The sequence below is a fragment of the Lissotriton helveticus genome, chromosome 2_1, assembly GCF_964261635.1.
Source record: "Lissotriton helveticus chromosome 2_1, aLisHel1.1, whole genome shotgun sequence".
In the NCBI taxonomy this organism is placed as follows: Eukaryota; Metazoa; Chordata; class Amphibia; order Caudata; family Salamandridae; genus Lissotriton; species Lissotriton helveticus.
Window position 1 is genome coordinate 1,149,176,681 of NC_136059.1, and position 19,171 is coordinate 1,149,195,851.

Consider the following 19,171-nt stretch of genomic DNA (forward strand, 5'->3'; position numbering starts at 1 on the left):
GGGTGCTTTACTAGTGTCTGGAGCTGGTGAAGCTGTAGTTGACAATTATCTATCTTTATTTCTAATGGCCCTGCTCTTCTCCAAATGCCTTTTACTTTCTACCCTGACTCCAAAGAGGTAGTCACACAAATAAATAAGATGCTTTGTCCCACATGTAGAAAATTGAGATATTATTAACCTGTCTGTCGCAAGTAAATGGTGGGGAAAACAATGCACTACGCTACAGTGAAAGGTATGGGCTATATTGATTGTATTTAGCACATTCATCACAGAGTATCTCTTATGTCAAACTTGAAATCAAATCAGGCATTAGTCTCACTTTACTCACTGGCCTCACCCACCACCACAAATTATTTCCACCAAATGAATTCGCTGGACAGTAAGGAAACAAAGCTTGACTTACTCTATTGCAGGGTAAGGTAGAGGTATTAGGCGGGTAGGTAGAGCTTTTGCGCTAGAATAGAGGGGTGTCACTGCTCATCGATTCATCTGTGATTAAGCTTTGGGGTATTCAGTCACTGTAATAGACGAAAGTCAAAAGGGAAAAATCTGAACAAGCGTAAAATAAATCTGTTATGGGAAACCTTGAAATATATTTTGGAATCACTTCACATGGCCATAAAAATGGAGCACATGCCAAGAATCGATTTTGCATTTTGTTGTTAGGCTGAGACAGAAGAACTTAGGATAGAATAAAGGAGTGAAGTACTAAGAGGCGTCTTTGAACCATAGCTTTGATAACCAAAAAAACTAAGTAAGCAAAGTAGATGATCAGCATGCGCCTCTCCAGAAGAGCTCCCTTGCTTATTTATCCAAGAAATTATTCAATCATCCTTTCATTCTTCAATATTCACCCATAGCCACCATGATTTAAGCTTTACTTACTCCCATCAAGTCTTTCACCAAACTTTCCAAACCCTTATCCATCCGTTCAGTATCAAAACTTTCTTTCAATCATCCTTTCAGCCATCTATCTATCACCCAATACTTTTCTACGCATCCTTTCACCCACCAATACATTCTTTCCTTTCACTAGTATACCATTTCACACATCCTTTCTTTTAACTTTGTGTTCTTTCGCATTACCATCAAACCATCATTTTTAGCGTTCATTCTGTGAGCTTTTGCTGAGTTGCAGATAGAAGAGGCCATAGCTCAACCACTACTGTAGCTGGTAAAGTGGGGGTTCACGATCAGGAGTCACGACAACACCCTTGTACCTAGTGAGTATAATAATAATTGTCAATAAGCAAGCAATGTGACTTTCCATCACCCATCCCTGCTGCCGCTTCTCCCTCTCCAGTTGAATCTCCTACTCCTCCTGCAGGGAAACTTGAGCCAGCGTCATTCTGTGTGGCTAGAAAAAAATATTATACATTTTTTTAGATGCTAGATATGCCTCTCCTTAGTTTTTTTAATCAAAAACATACAACTGCAATACATCACTACAGATTGGTTAGCACTGCAGTATCTTCTATCAGAAATATCACTCTGGGCATCTTGTTGGTTCACAATGTTAGAAAAGCCAGGTAGTCAAGCCAACCAAAACTTTGTGTAGTGGAGGGGCAGTGTTATAGTCTATGATGATGACTCTGAGTCATTGAAGCACAATGAAGGGGTGGTATAATAATGGTCAATTAAAGACATATGGTGTTGATTGGCAAATGCAATGGTCCCTCATACTTTCCAGCCATGGTACATTGTCATGAGAACTGCTGGTATACTGTATAAGTGAATTACACAGCACAACATTGGGGTCTTGGGGGGGCGGGTGATCCCTGACTATGGCCACTCTCTTGTTAACTGACAGAGCATGAGCAATAAAAAGGAATCCTTCTCAACAAACATACATGTTGAATATTATTTATAATTCTAGTTTACTTGGGCCTGCAATCTTCACAGTAGACAGTAGAGTACCAAAAATCGGTTCTTAGCCTTCCAGAACCACAAAATGTATAGGGGAGAGGGAAAGATTACCAACAAAGCAGAAAAAAACTATAGACTAGTACAGATCGGAGAAAGTCAGCTACCCCAAAAAAAAATTAAACAAAGAAAAAAATGAATGCGGGGATAACAGGAATTAAGCAAAAATTGAATACGGAGTTGGAAAAAACAGAGACAGTATAAAACAAATAAACACGTCAAATTTTAAAGTATTATAATAGTGGGTACAGGTAAAAGTGAGGGAAATAATAACAATAAATAATTGGACCTACTGAGCTGAGCAGATACACAGCAGTGGCACTGGTCCTCCTCCCCAGCTCTTCCCAGATTCACGTCTGCGCTGCCCCCCTTCTTGCCCTTGGATGCTGATGTAAGAAATAAAGAAGATAAAAAAATAGATTAGTGGTACAGTTAATCTTCACAAAATTATTAAGACAGTCAAAGGAAGTAACATTGTAATTATCTAAATAAGATCGCCTAAAGTACTAGTATCGACTATCGTTGAATGACCATACTAAACCTAAAATCCCTATTTCAAGTCTCCTTAACAAAAACTACATTTGGAACTTATGCATTACAATGAATGATCTTTGATTCTTTTCTTATTTCTCAATCCCCTTGATGGACCAACTCATTCTCCCTTTTTTGCAAAACACAGATATATACTAATACTACACATCACTGTGAAATTGTTGGGGACTGTACGAGCTACATAAAGTCACAGAGATTGCTAACTCACTGATATCTCTAATTCACTATGGTGACAGGAGGACAGAGGAGTCTGTCTTTAAATAATCCGCCAAAGCAAGTGCTAAGAGTACTATTAGGTAGCACAGAGTACCTGCTTAGTTAAAACTTTATTACAGAATAATATACTTAACATAGACTAAATATAACTTACCTCTGAGTGTGAGCAGCATGCCATTTGGATTTTTTGTCAGCATTGTAGAACATAAACACAACAAATAATTAATACTCACTGATCCCCGCAATCTCTACGCCTTGCAGGTCGAGCAGGTCCTTCTCTCAGTTTAGGATATCTACCCAGCGGTGCGTCAGCTGCAGGGTGGTACACTGAATTTGGTTGGTGCACTGCATACACCCTCTCACCCTCCCCCACTGCAGCCAACACTCCCACAGAGGTACCCACTGTCAGACCTGCTGCCAACATGGAGGGAAGGTGGTACTGCACCACCATAAAAACTAATGCTGCCACCTCCACCCCACAAAAGATTGCCCAGAGCTGCACCCTGGAGCTGCACCCCTTGGCGGCGCTGCTGTCCACAGGGTAGGCGGCTGCTGCTGCTCGCAGCTCAGGAGGACCTGGTACTGCTGCTCCCCTGTTCGCCCTGCTCTGTCATGGAGCTGGGTGGGGGGAAAAAAGAAAAAACAGGGGAAGGAAGGAAGGAAGGAAAGAAGGAAGGAAGGCAGGAAGGAAGGAAGGAAGGAAGGAAGGAAGGAAGGAAGGAAGGAAGGAAGGAAGGAAGTGAAATAAAATACAAATAAGGAAGTAAAGGAAAAATAAAAGTGCAAAAACTTATGAAAAACTATGTAAAAAATGGAAAAACATAAAAAACACAGATTCCACATACAATACACACTAATACAATAAGTAAAAATGAGGGGCAGATTAATTGTGAAGGTGAGTAATTCAAAAACAGGCCCAGCACCATGAACAGAGTAAGAAAACAAGATAGCCGCACCCATACGTACCACGTGGTGCCTTTTGCGCAAGATTTGCAATGCAAGGACGTACTCAGCATTGCATTTGACGTAAAAACTCAATGTAAACAGGCATGCCTGGAAACTCTGTCCACCTGTGGAACTCTGCATAGCCTGGCCTACTCTAAACCAATGAAATGACAGCATATGCATCGGACCAAGTCCAGTGCCTCTTTAGATTGTTCCTTAATTTGGCACACCTAGTTTGTAAGCCTGTCAATCAAACATCTGAGTTTATCTTGCAGGAAGAATGGTAGGTATAGAATATCGAAATGTCAGAATGTGTGGTGTCGGTTTGTGTGTAGTTGGAGCAGATTCCACTGGTTTACACAGTATCTTCTTTGACAAAAATATTTGTGGAGATCATGCATTACATTTTCCACAGTTTACCTTAGCAAAATGCAACAGCAGAAGTTAAGTCTAAAATAGTGTACTAATAATTGACTGGTGCAATAATATTTTTCTGTAGGAAATTATGCACATTTAACACCTCTAGAACCTGGAAAGTACTCCAGAGCAAAATCCCACTTTTAATGCAGCAACTCTCACTTTTACTAAATTATTTCATAATTGTAGTGAGAACATCAAATTTACTTTGCTGATATGCACAATAATTTCATGATGTGTTCCAAAGCCTGGCCTGCTATCACTCCCAGAGGAAGAAGACAAAAGGCCGGGGTAGGAAGGAGGTCACACCTCTGCCCTCCCAGAATGGCTAGTGAAAGACCCATCAGGGAGGTAAGCCTCAAAGGCTTCACTGCCTCTGACACATAAGTGACTTGTCTCCCAGTGGAGTCAAAGGGCAGCCTGCCCCCAGGCACTTGTGCTTGTGGCCAGGTGGGAAATTAGGTATGCAGAAGGCGTACAACCCCCAAAGGCTAGCCACACCTCTAAGGTGGGCCAGCAAGTCTCCTCAGCGAGGATGTCTTGTGCCATCTTGAAAAGTCCCAAGAATAGGCCTCGGTCGAGGACAAGTTCAAAAGTCACCAGCCAGGTGCCTCCTGTGAAGCGTAGTCTGGAACCTCAGTGAGTCTCAGCCCTCTGCAGCATTCCCAAGACTCAATGAAGAAGTTTAGCTTCATTGTTGAATTTGTAATGGCCAAGATTTGTTGGTGTTCTTGGTGACTACTGACTACATTACTTGGCGCTCCAAGAAGAAGGAATCCTTTGCTCCATCAACCTTCGCCTCGCAGTTGACGAGTACTTGCATCTCAAACCTGTCTTCATTGGCATGCCTGGTAAAGTCTGCTCCTTCAATCTTGTTCAGCACCATGGATAGCCAGGTACACCTCGGCACCTGAGATGCCCAATCTAGGTAGAGCTGTTCTGCCTGGTGATTTCTGGTTCAGGTATCCCTCCAAGCTTCACCACAAAGAGGCTCCTGTGAACTCGACCTGCAAGTATTGTTTCGTTAAGTACTGCTTTTCAGCACCCGAGGCTCCCATTCAGCACCAAGGACAGTCAAGTCATCTCCGCACCCGGACTCCCTAGACAAAGTAAACTTGTTCTAACTGTCGAAGCTTGGTCTGTGGACCCACAAAACCTTAACTCCAAATACTTTAAAACTGATAACTCCGGTTATACGCCTGATGGTGGACTTCTTTCAAATCATGTCAAATACTTATCGTCAATGTTGGTACTATACAATGCTTTACACATGTTCCTCTAGGTAAGCCTATCTGCTCTTTGTCACTCTACCATGACAGAGAGAAGGATTACTAGTGTGAATTTGAGGTCCACTTTTGGGAATCTTGCTAATATTACACTGTAAGGCCTACCAGCTATGCCACATAATATCACCACCTTGTTACAGACAGCCCATTCAAACAACGGCAAACCAGGAAATGATAATCCATGACAGGAAATGGCTGAATCAGTCTGAAACAATTGCATATATAATATTCCTAGAGGGTCTTTCAGCCAACCCACTTCATTATTTAGGCGTTTCTTATGGTATTCACATTTTTCTTTGACCCAGTACAGCACATAGCACGGGGCAATGAGTCACCCCAATTTAGCCATTGGGTAACTTCACAGTTAGTGAGGGTATTTTGCACTTTCACAAGGAGCACACCCACACACTGAGGGGCCCATTATGATGACGGGCGGACTTAGTCCGCCCGCCATCATATCGGGACCCAGGACCGCCCGCCATAAGGGCGGGGGTCCCGATCAGGGCATTAGGATGCGCCCGCCACGCAGGCGGGCGCATCCTGTATGGTTGCAATTGCGGCGGGCGGAGCAGAAATCTCCGCCCGCCGCTATGTGAAAAGTGCATGTTTTGCTTTAAGTGCAACATGACAGGCACCGTCAGGAGGTTATCGCCTCCACCTCTATGACTCTTCCTGATGTGGACAATCTGGTCTTCAGCCTTGGGACCGAGGTAGGCGCAGTCACCTTTATGGTACTCTACCGTCCCCCCCAGCCCATGCCCTCTTTCCCTGCATCTTTTATTGAACAGCTTGCCAGCCTAGCTACCTCTTCCCCACGTATAGCCATCGTTGGGGATTTTAACTACTGGTTCCAGCATAAGGACGCCGGTCCCCATGCCTCCGAACTGTTCGAAGGTCTCTCTAGCCTGAACTTTAGCCAACTAGTTACTTCTCCCACTCACAGTGGCGGTCACACACTTGACCATATCTGGGTCTATGGGGTGAAGCCCTCCCACCCGCTCACCACGCCTTGTGGGTGGTCTGACCACTTCCTTATTGACACCACCATCTCTGTGGTTGGTCAGATTAGGATTCCCCCGCGGGAGGGTGGCATGGCCCGTAAGTGGAAGGCTGTTGATCCCTCCAAACTGCTATCCCACTTGTCTCTCACACGCCCCCCTACCCTCAATAATCCTGACATCAACGAGCTAGATGGCCAAGTTTCCAACTGGCTCGTGTCAGCTAGCGACATCTTTGCCCCATTAACCAAGTTCCCTCGATCCCGACACAGCAACTCACATAAATGGTACACCCCCCATCTCAAAGCCTTACAGCTGGAACTCCGCCAATTTGAATGTAGATGGAGAAAAGACTACTGCTTGTCAAGCAGAGATACTTACGTGGCAGCCCGCAATAAGTACAAATCTGCCATCTCTGCAGCTAAAAAAGCCTATGTCTCAGAGAGAATCTTACTAGCCCCCTGCAAGTCGAAGGAGATCTTCAGAGTTCTGGACGAATTTACCTCCGATTCCAGAACGCTTCTGTCCCAGGCCCCTACTCAGGAATCCTGTAATGCACTTAGCACTTTTTTTTTACAGAAGATTGTTTTGATTAAGGACACCATTCCGGTCACCTCACTGGGCGCTGACTCCGCTACTCCCCCTCATAATGCTCTTTCTTTTACTCAGTTCCCCCCCTTAGATCCTACATCCCTAGCCAGCCTGGCCGTTCGCATTAAGTCTGGTTCTCCTGACGACCACTGTCCACCTTCTATACTACGGGACATCTGCCATTCCTTACCCGACTGCATCCTTCCTTTGCTTAATTCTTCTCTCCTCTCCGGGACGGTACCCAGCTCCTTCAAGGAGGCCGTTCTAGTGCCTCTGTTGAAGAAGCCTGGAGCCGATCCGGCCGTCCCGGCGAACTATCGTCCTATCTCTCTTTTACCTTTTCTTTCTAAAATCTTAGAAGCCCATGTCACTGCCTGTCTCTCGAGGCACATCGAGGGCTCCAACTTCCTCGAAGCCAACCAGGCCGGTTTCTGTCCTGGTCATTCCACGGAGACTGTGATCCTGGCCGTCCTGGACACCTTGAGAGACGGAGCTGACAAGGGTACCTCCCAGGCCTTGGTATTATTAGATCTGTCGGCCGCCTTCGACACGGTGGACCATAACATCCTTCTCCACCGTGTCGAACAGGCCGGCATCCAGGGCCTAGCGCTGGCATGGGTTAAATCCTTTCTCACTGGGAGATCCCAGACCCTCAGCCTAGGTACATTCAGGGCCCCCAGGGAGCACTTGCCTTGCGGGGTCCCCCAGGGCTCCTCTCTATCCCCTCTCCTCTTTAATCTTTATCTTCGCCCTCTTCTTTTCTCTTTGAGGCAGTGGGACGTCACCGTCTTTAATTACGCGGTCGACCTACAACTCATTTTCTCTCTAAACTCTTCCTCTGCTATCCCCACCTTTCAGGCAGTCATGTCCCATATCTTTCAGTGGATGTGTCAGAACCAGCTTAAACTGAACCCAGGAAAGACGGAGCTCCTCCTGCCGGGCAAGAGCGCCGTCTACTGGGGTCCACATTTCTGGCCGGCAGAGCTTGGCTCCCCTCCCACTCCGGTGGCCTCGGTGAAAAGTCTCGGGGTCACTATTGACGCTGGGCTCTCTCTCGGGCCGCAGGTGGGGATGGTGGTCTCCTCCTGCATGTTCCAACTACGCAGGATTAGGAAGGTGGCCTACCTCCTTACCCCCGATGCCCTGCTGCAAGTCATTATGGCCCTCGTTCTCTCCCGCCTGGATTTTTCGAATTCCATCTACCATGGTTTGCCCAAATGTTCCATCTACAGGCTGCAAATCATTCAAAACCAGGCGGCGAGACTGGCCCTCGGGATACCGAAGTGGCAGTCTGCCAAACCCCTCCTCATCAAATTGCATTGGCTCCCTGTCAGCCTAAGGGCTGCCTTTAAGTTTGGGTGCCTTATCTTTAAGTCTCTCTCTGGCCCTTGCCCCGCTTTTCTGAAATCCCTCATTCGACCTTACTGTCCTTCACGCAATCTTAGATCACTTCACTTACATCTCTTGGTGGTCCCTTCCTTTAAACTCTATAGATCTGGTGGTCGAAGATTCGCCTACCTCGGCCCCAAACTCTGGAACTCCCTCCCTTTCCCAGTTAGGATCTCTGGCACTCTCATCCAATTCCGCAAATCACTAAAAACCTGGCTCTTTCCACAAACTAGCTAAATTCCCTCTGTCTCTTTTCAGCACCCTACCAGCGCCATGATACCCACGGTGACAGTGCGCTTTACAAGCACCCCCTTAACATAACATAACATAACATAACATGTTGCACTTTGAAATGCGGGGGGGTACCAGAGGTACCCCCCATGTGCAACTCCCCAAGCCAGGGACTCCTAGGGAGCCCGCATCAGGCCTCCGCAGGGAGTCTCCGCATGCCATGCCGCCACGGAAATGCATTGGTGAAAGCCCATTGTAATATGGCGGGCGGTGTCTAACAGACACCGCCACCATGTTACTCGTTTTCCGCCCCGGCCGCAAGGCGACCGGGGCCGAAAACACGCGGGCGGTGTTTCTCACCGCCGCGGTCCACCCCGCCATACTAATATGGCGGGGGGAATTGGGCTGTGGATGTCGGGCGGATTTCCTCCGCCAGGCTGGTGGTGGCTACCGCCAGCCTGGCGGAGGAAATCCGCCCGACATCCTAATGGACCCCAAAGTATTTCTCTTAAATATCAGGGACCACTAAGGCAATATGCAATTTTGAGGCTAAACAAATATACTTCCTTTTAGCCAATGCTTTTTTTTTATAGTGGTTAAAAGATTGGCAGCCCACCCTCTGCCAAACAATAAAGTTTTACAAAAACCATGACGAAACAAAATAAGCATTGACAAAGCCAAAATGTTTGCAGTCAATAGGAGACCTGTTGGCTTTGCCCATGTTTGTTTAAAGAACTAGTGTCGAAGTATTATAGACTGCAAAATGCTGTCTACAGGTACACCTAAAAAGGACAATATTTTAAGGCCTTTCTGAACTGAGGATAGTGCAGACACTCACTTGACCAGCTGTCATTTAGTAAAATCTTTTCTTTTCAGATGAGACAGTATTATTATACAGTTATGGGCGAAGAATAACGGCACTTTAGAGACGTCTCACTTTTTTGTCCATTACCCTATCCATTTTATAACTATAAAGACCTTATACCGTAACTGTACTTTGTGGCATCGCTGCAACCTAACATTTTTAAGAGGTATATTTTAAAGAATATTTTATGGTGTAATGTCTTTAACCCTATTGGTATATTGTTATGGTTTTAATTAACTAAACAATAAAAAATTATTCTGATTCTGATGTATTGTGATTCACACTAGGAGTTGCGAATGAAACAATCCACACAGTTTTGGAATCTACACAATCCTTATGGTGCATAAAAGCAGAATTCATGCTCAACTACGACACTGCTGCTTTTTGGATGGATGGCCTAGTTCAGCCTTCCCTTTTTCACTGACACCATCCTATTATTGATGGATGAAGCGAGGAGGTTTAGTTATTTGAGTTTTTATTCCGGAGATGCCCATTTGCTGTGCATATAAGAGCATTAAGCGCTGCATCTTCCTAAGAAACCCCTGTATTACCTGAGGCGCCTGCCTGCCTCGTCAGTAAATGCTGGCAGGCGTCCCTTGGCGGTGCAGGGAGTTTGATGCCCAAAAGAATAATGAACACAGATACGTTTAAAAGATGTAATTATGCGGCAGGTGTTGAGCATTAGCGTACAATAACAGACGGCGTCTAGAGAAGCTCCCAGCAGCCCTCCGCACGCTTCACTGCGAGCCTGCCAAGTAAACGACGCACTCAGCAAAACTGCAGCAAAGACTTTCCCGGTGTGCTTTGATGCGCGCAAAGAAGACTCCTGGAGGTGGCCTTACTGCCGGCCGCGTTTTTTTTGGGCACGGTGAAAAATAACGTTATTATATGAAGAAGCCTGCCCTCTCCCTCTCTTATCGTTTCCCATAGCGTCCTGTGCGGCCGTTATGATGATGACACCCCTGTCAGAGGAATTTTGTTCTAAATATTATTTAGATTTAGCTGTCCAAAACAGCGTAGGAAAGGCAGCAATTAGGACAGAAATGTGATTTAAAAAGGTGTGTGTGTGTTGGGAATGGGAGGGGACGGGTTGAAATCGAGGTTGAACTTCTTTTTAAAATTTCATTTTTTAACTAATTGTTATACGTTTGCTCGCGCACTTTCATGGCAGGAGGCCATCATTGGGCTCGGTTTCCACGAATGTCTATCTTATGTCATGAGAGCATTTCAGTGCGGCTAAACCGCTGAACTGTTCCCTCCCACAGGTCTTTTACCATGCATACAGACTCCTTAGTGGTTGCATAACTGCAGCCTCTTTCTATTATGCCCTTTCCCAAGCAATGTTTCCTTTGTTTAAAAAAAAAAGTGCAGTTGCTCAAATTTGCTCCATAGAAGGCAGTGCTTAGACTGCACCCCAAAGCAGTAAAAGTGCTCTTACAATGTACCTCTTTACACAGGCCACACTAAGGGGCGTATTTACAAGCCCCTTGCGCCGCTCGTAGTCACTTTTCCCCATGTTAAAAGTGCTTGTGATGAGACATTCACAGGACTCTCGGGGTGCGCCTCTACACCGACCTGCCCTATACAGCGCTATCTCACTACTGACCCCTTCATATAACTCTTACGAAACAGGCCTATTTTGTTTCACAATGTGTAGTGATGTACCACTATTTAGATTTATTTTACTTCTCCTAATTTTCCTAATGTTCTTTCCAAGTATAATTGTCTCTTGAAAAGTCAGACTGGGGCTCTGCATGGAATGGGAAGGCTAGAAAAGGTAAGTTGATCAGATCTCACAATCTCAGTCTCTAGATAGCAGGGCTAGACAGATTTTGCAGGACCACACAACAGTGCTATCCACACAGGTTACAGGGACCTTACGGGTGCAAGCAGCAGATATCAACATAAAGACTTGGGACTCAGACAGCAGTAACGAGATTGCGATACAAATCTTTATCATTATCTTTATCTTAAGTGACATAAAGCAGCAAAATTAGCAAGTGCCTTAGGCACCAACAAACATCTGGTTATGCCCAGACGTGGGTCCCTTGCTCGCTGTGCCACTGGATTCCAGCTAGCCTGGCTGATGAGGGGTGAAGCCCCGAAACCGGTCCCAGGATGCTTGTTTCCGGTCCAGGGAGGACCTGGCCTAGCAGTTCGGGCTGGACTGTTCCCATGGGGAGCAGCATCAAGACTGAGTTGGATATGGCTGGGTCCATACTGGGGAGTCATAGTGAGCAAATGTACGATGAATTAAAACCCAGATCTATTGACTCAGGGTGAGTGGTTGAAAAGTTTCAGCACTCCATCCATCTTCTTGTGTTTGCCATGTTCGCTCTAAGTGGCCAAGGGCAAGCCCAGACGTGGGTCCCTTGCTCACTGTGTCACTGGATTCAAGCTAGCCTGGCTGATAAAGGGTGTAGCACGGAAAGCGTTCCCAGGATGCTTGTTTCCGGTCCAGGAAAGACCTGGCCTGGCACTTCAGGCTGGACTGTTCCCATGAGGAGCAGGGTTAAGACTGATTTGAATATGAATGGGTCTGAGCAAAAGAACAGATGGATTAAACCCAGATGTCTTGACTAGGGGTGAGTGGTTGAAACGTTTCAGCTCTCTGCCCATCATCTTGTTGTGTCTACCAACAAAATATTATCAGCAACATATTCTGAAATCAGAATTAATTATCACTCAAATATAATTTGTAAATGCACTGTAAAATGTGAACACTTTGTCCTAAAATGTCAGCTTCTGAAAATAAACACATTTTATGATAACATTCAGTCTTTATAATTTGACAACATTTTCTCAATTCACCTAATGTATTTCACTTACATGATTAAACACAATTCTGATCTTTAAATACCCTTAAATATCAATCTTTTTCTACCCTTTTTTGTAAAATGGCGTTCTTCAGAAACACAATTACAGAAGTGCAAATGTAATTTTCCAGCTAATTTTGGTCAGATTGCTCAACCATGGCCAAAACAGTATGCCTGATGACTGTGATTGTCAGCTGGAACGTAAGCCCTTTCTGTGGAATGTCTTTGGTTTCAAAAGAGGGTCCATCACTAATCATTTTAAATTTCCTTTTATCAAGTGACATCATTATGACTCCGGAGACTTGTAATATGACTAATCTGACTGAAGATAATGTATCCCATTTCCAAGACGCAACCTCTAGACGTAGGGGGCATCCACAAGGAGCGCTTGTCATATTTATTCATTAGAAGTTGGAATGCATTATCAAGAATTGGCAAAGCCAGTAGGTCTCTCCTTGTCAAGCTGATGCAATAGTTACAAATATATATATATTTTTATTTCAAGCATATATCTCAAAAATAAAAAAGGAATAGAAAAACATACTGCAGCTAAATATGGCTGCCATATGCTTGTAGTAAACATTTTAAATTAAAAAAAAAACAATCATTGATGTGGCCATTTTACTAATGTTGTTTTAACTAGCAAGTCTTTCAGTAGTGCAGTGCTTGATTAAACCCTGTGTTAGCCCATAGGCCGTTGAAATTTTGGGGGCCTCCTCGCAAATTATCTCCGAATATGTTTTTAATTTTACCAGCCAACAATTTTAATAAATGAATTTTATTACACAAACTAAACATTAACACATTAATAATGTCATTGAACAACATTTAATTGGAAACAATTTAAGAAAGCTTGGTGGTAATTTTCTTTAAAGATCAAATCAATATAATTTTGATCTGATGTCATGGGGCTCCTAAAAGGAGTGGGGCCCATAGGCTGGTGCCTACTTTGCCTATTTGGTAATCCGGAACTGCAGTTGTGAAAGGCATTTTATTTTTATTATTTGGAAAGGAGACAAAAATAAACCACCACATAACCAAGCACTCGAACATAGGCAGCTATAATGTTATAGTGTTACATAAACACGTTTTAGCAGCAATTTAAAAAAAGAGTCTGAAAATAAATCTCCATTAAAGTGGGCACTCGAAGGGCTGAACCAGCTTAGTCACTAAAGAGGGACACACTAGTTTTGTGGTTGGTGGTGAAAACATGCATAGAATTTTGCAGTCATTCAAATTGAAAGGAGCTAATGAGGAAAGTGGGCTGACCCGCTGAACCAAGAGGAATGTTGCTGTGGGTGGAAACTAACATGAATGACAATTTAGCAGACCAATGGATGAAGCCTGCTGACCAAAGCCTGTCTATGCATGCATAATATGTATTATTGTCTGGGAAAACATTAGTCTAGCAAAATAGCTAAAGCTGTCTGAAAGGCCAGACCTAAACAAGGTAAGTTTTGGCCATCTGGAAGCAATGATAATATGGTACCTAGTCCAATGTTGGTGACCAAGTAGCGATCTGTGGAGTTAGAGTGGGTAGGTTTGGGCCATTTACAGTCCTTAGATTCTAGACTTGCCTTTTCTGCCAAGGCACAATTTTAATATTAGGTCTTTTTCCTCCCTTTTCACCCCCCCACCCTTCATCTCAGATCCAATCCCAATCTGTCCTCATTCTGCAAACAGCTAAAAACCTTTCTCTTCAATAAACTCGACTAATTCCCCTCCCGCTAACTGGTCCCATTAGGTAGTACCACTTTTCTGCAGCGCTTGGACGCCTCAGGGCAGCTAGCCGCGCTCTATAAAACACTTTTCATTTCATTTCATTTAATTTTTCACTGATAAATGAAGCCCTTCCATTAAAAAAGCAGAGATCAGTTGATAAAAAATATAGATTTTACACACTTTTTGGAAACCAGAAAGGTAAATATGATCTTCACTTGGCCCATTGTATCAACAGCTGTGCCAAGTGCAGCTACCTAGCAATGAATGATAGCATTTAATATGCACATACAATGATGCTTTGAGAGATGACTGTGTATAAATTATTTCCCCAGTTAGAACTGGTAACAGTTTGCAACTGCTTATGGGAGAGAGGGCTAAAATTCAGATGGAAGCAAGTCTTTTTCAGTCCCTTAACCTTGTTTCTCAGATGGTCGGTCCCCAGGGGTCTCCCTCTGCTTGAGTAGATTCAGTTAGGGGCCTGATGATAGATGGCTTTATTATCTGAAAAGGAATGTTCCATAGGTTTGAAAACAAAACCATGAATTATAAAGTGATCTAGCCAGTGTTCATCCAGTGTTGTAAAGGTGTTACTTATTGATGAGATTGACGGGAAAAGCAAAACACTGCAGAATTAGTTGGCAATGGCCTGTTGAAATGCACAGAAGGTTCCATTTAGTCTAGAGGTCTCCAGTGTCAGTGCTTAGTTTCTAAAAGAATAAGGGCAGGGGCCAAAAGTTTTTTCTCATACTCCTGTCACCGGCGCTGCTCAATATCAGGATTGCTGCTAGTCGATTCCACCTCCAGAATCAACCTGGCTTATAGGGCAATCAGGCAGTGCCCAATGGGCTTGGCTGACAGGTCAGTGTATGGACCAGTTCTTTTGGCCATGCTTGTTTTATGGTTTGATGGGACAGTTTTTACTGTTGATTTCTCTGATATTAAAAAAAGCATTGCCTGCAGCAATCTCAAATCCATGCAGTCTGCCATACCTTGCAAAACACTTAAACATCATGCTTTTACAAGTTTAAAACTGCCCCAGTTTGCAAACACGGCCCCCTTTTTTAGCTTTCTGGTTCACCAATCGGGGTGGACCACTTTTATTTTGGTGCCAGAACCTATTTTCTGCCCCAGTATGACCCTGTACACCTCATGCCTCTTTCATCCACCAACCTACACTTCCTGCAACTTTATTTCACTCTTGCAGGTTCTTTTTCATCCCTGCTTTCTTCCTTTGTTGTTGTTTTACCGCCTTTCTCTTTCCCCTTCATTTCTCTTTTACTGCCTTTCTCTGTCTTGTTCTGGGTCAAAGTCTGATAACGAAAATGCCAAAAATGAGTGCTGGTGGGTCCCACCTGCAACCACCAGTTCATATTAAGCACTGTTCAATCTAGGCCCACAATGCCCGATCATGACAGATTTTCAAGATATTCGCACAAGAGAGGTCTATAAAAAATATATCTAAATTGAATACATTCACACAGGAAGTGGCTAGCTGAATATCTGACAATGGTTTGGTCCTCCTGTACATACAGTAGACATCCCTAAAGTAGTCTCTTCAAGTGTGCTTTGATTTCAGACTAGTCACAAAATGAAAGGGAAGAAAAAGACAATCGGAATTAGAAGCAGTTACTACATTTAGGTGGACTGTTGATTTTGAAGATGGCAGAGAGTTTTAATACCACATCCGCTACACAGTGCTTTAATAGTAGAAAAAATAAAAGTGGGAGTACTCACTATCCAGAGTAGCTGTTTGGCACTGGTAACTGTGGTACTCCCTCATTAAATGTATTGTGGCAGTGCTGACAAGTGCAGGTACTCCCTTTCAAATTAAAGAAGTACAGGTAATTGGTACCAGAGAGGACCTGTCCGTTTAAACCCCAGCCGCTACAATGTTAAACAGCAAAGCATGGATAGGACATACAAGACACCCATGCTGGAAGATGCTTACATTTATTTGAATTAGTGTGCACCCAGGGAATATAGGCAGGGCCCACTGATTGAAAGTGATTAGTGGGAGTGTACACAACTGGTAGGCGAAAGTTCTGTAGACACTTTTCAGCCTAAGGACCCACTCTATTATCCAAGCACATTTATAATTTATTCTATTGTTACACTTCATATTACTGTGCTCACAACTGTGATCAGAAACAGCCTGATGTTACAGAAGGAAGCAGACAGTAGGGCACTGAGGGCAGACACTGACAGGCAGCACCACACCAGTAATGCTGGTTATGTAGGCTTCTGGACACTGGTGAGGCCAGATGATGGCTTGTGCAATACTGAAAAACCACAGTCCGCCCCATCCAAGCTTAGCCATCCGATCAGTAGCTGAAGTAATACTCTATTGGAGACTGGCAAGGGAAGGGTGGGTAACTCAGCTCTTGCACCACATCAACGGAGAGCACTTTCAATGCTCGAATCCTAAAAAAAATTCATACGCCGAGTTATTCAGCTAAATGACATTTGAGCTTCTAGAGCTCTGACAGACTGTCTGACAAAAACACTAAGCACAAAGAGATACACCCTCTGTTCGACCTGCCAGCCTTAACTTTTCCCAAATGATCCCCAACTGGTTTGTCTTTTCCCATCCTGTTTTGCTGAATTTCTTTTTACTCTGTGCACTTTACCATTGCTGACCAGTGCTAAAGTGCTTGTGCTTAATCCTTAAAACATGGTGAAATTGGCTTATACCTAATTGGTATATTTATTTTTCTTAGAAGTCCTCAATAAAGTGGTATACCATATATCCAGGGCTTTTACACTAAAAAATGCTACTATTGGACCTGCTCAAAACAAAGGAAGGTCGGTGTACCATAGGGATAAATTAATTGAAAGCACACATATCACAATGAAAAAATTAATTTCCACTGGGATTTAGACTCAATCATTCCTCAGTTTCTTTATAAATTAATTACATGTGCCTGTCTGTGTATCTGTTAACATTCCGATTTGTAGGTCTATGGGCAAAAGTTAATATACCAACATAAATTACAACATACAATGACAAATCTGCACTTTTACAATAATTAAAATATCTGCAAACTACAGGAAAGTTCATTGTAACTATTTTATCTCCTTGCTTCTTTGATGGAAAATCCAGAAGTTTCTTCCACTTCAAAGCTCGCAATAGATATATAATTAGGACCCTCATTCTTCACACTCTTCCGGTCACCTCTGGACCTGTGGAGGACTCTCAGAAGACTGCTCTGCTACCTGTAGCCTGCTGTGTACTTCAGAGGACTGCCCTGCTGCACCAAGAGGACTGCCTTGCTACCTAAAGCCTGCCCTGTGCCCTCGAAGGACTGCCCTGCTGCTTGAGACTAACCCTGGGCGTAGTTTGCGAAGTAGCGCTACGCGTAGCTATGCGAAGTGCACTTCGCACGACGCGAGCTACGCGCTGCTCTCCTCGAACTGCATAGTACCCTGTTTGCACTGCACAAGATGCCGTTTTCAATGATTGCACAGTGCGGACAAGCATCCGGCACTGTGCAATCATTGAAAACGGCATCTTGCACAGTGCAAGCTGTTGTTTTCTGCCGCTCGAGGAGATTTTTACTCGAGCGGCAGCTTTCTCAATGCGGACTGGTAGTTTCTCATTGCGAGCGGTTGCGAGCATACGCGACCACTCGCAATAAGAAACCTGACCTCCCCCGCTGAGAATCTCGCCGGGAGGTTTATTTTACACGCTCGCGATCAGCAACTTGATGTTGCTGATCGCGAACGAGGAAAAAGTCTCGCCAGGATGGTGTTTTGCTTGCTCGCGGTCGCCAACTTGATGTTGAGGACCGCGAGCAAGCAAACAATTACTGCTGCACTATGCTACACGTGTTTGCACTGTGCTACGTGCAGTTTGCATAGTGCGAAGTTGCGCAAACTTCGAAAACTACGCGAGCGTAGCGTAGTGCTTTGCCCAGGGTTACTTGAGACCTTCTTCCCCGCTTGAACACAGGACTTCTAGAGTGGCTCCCAGGGCTAGTTGGCTGGCCTCCAGATCAGAGCATCATGGACAGAAAAGGCTCCAACCATCTTGAATCTACACCTGGACCCAGATTGAGCGAGCCTGACCTTCCAAATAGTGCCCCTCTAGACCTAGATACTTGGACGTGGTGCTAAAGGTGTTAGCCCAAATACAAAACTTGGGACTTGGACACTCTCAGCCAATAAGTGTCCTGGGAACCTAGAACAGACCCAGAACCCACCTGCTCGCTGATCAACACACCTGTTCAGCGGCTCCTCGCTGAAGGGGTATCCCCCCATGGACCCCCTCATCAATCACCACTGTAACTTTGTCCAGGAGCTCCGCCGACGATGACTCTTCCTCCTCAGACACTGCTAACTGCATTGCCCCATTGAACTTTTTACCTTCTCAGGCATTTTTTTCTCAAAAATTCTTCTAGGTTCAAAAGTTATTGCAGATCATGTCCAATCCACTTCATGTACACAAACTTCACTCCATCACTGTCAGCCATAACTTTCAGCTTTGCTCTGTTCTCGTGCGACTAGATATCGTCAGTTGGTGCTTTAATCTTTTGTGCGCTATTTTTTACTTTAAACTGTAAAAATTCATAACTCTGGTTCTACTGATTGGATTTGTGTTATTGTGGTGTCAAATAATTTATTACATTATACTCTATTTTTCGAAATTGCTGTGAGATTCTTCTTGTGCTGTGTTTTGACTTTATTGCTGTTTAAGTGTAGCAATTGTTATTAGACCGGTGAATTTGAGGAATCTCATACAATATGAAGTTCCACGAATTTGCTCAAAGTGGCATAGTTACAATTCACCCGATTCCTGCAGCTAAATACCCCACCCCCCCATGGACTAGATATCAGGCCACAGGGTTTGGTTTTCTTCCCGTGACTTTTTAGTCCTTCTCTGTTTCGCGACATCTGAGGGACTGCCAGTGTATTTCCACTTATAGCAGGCAGACACAATGGAAGTCCCTCCAGCGGTGTCTTCTCCAGGGACATGCTGGTCATTTATCACATCGGGCATTTGTCTGGGGGTCTGGTACAATTAGTTGCTGGTCTTTGAGGATCAGTGGCTGCTGCCTTTTTCTCCACATCCCGGGATTGATGGCATCATGCTCTTCGGGGACAATGGAAAGACAAGGAGAGGAATTAAGCATGACTGGCTTGAGCATTTTTGCAAACACTACCCTCGTGCCAGAAGCCATTTTCTGTGACTTCCAGAATTGATAAAACTAGAAGAGAGAGCTA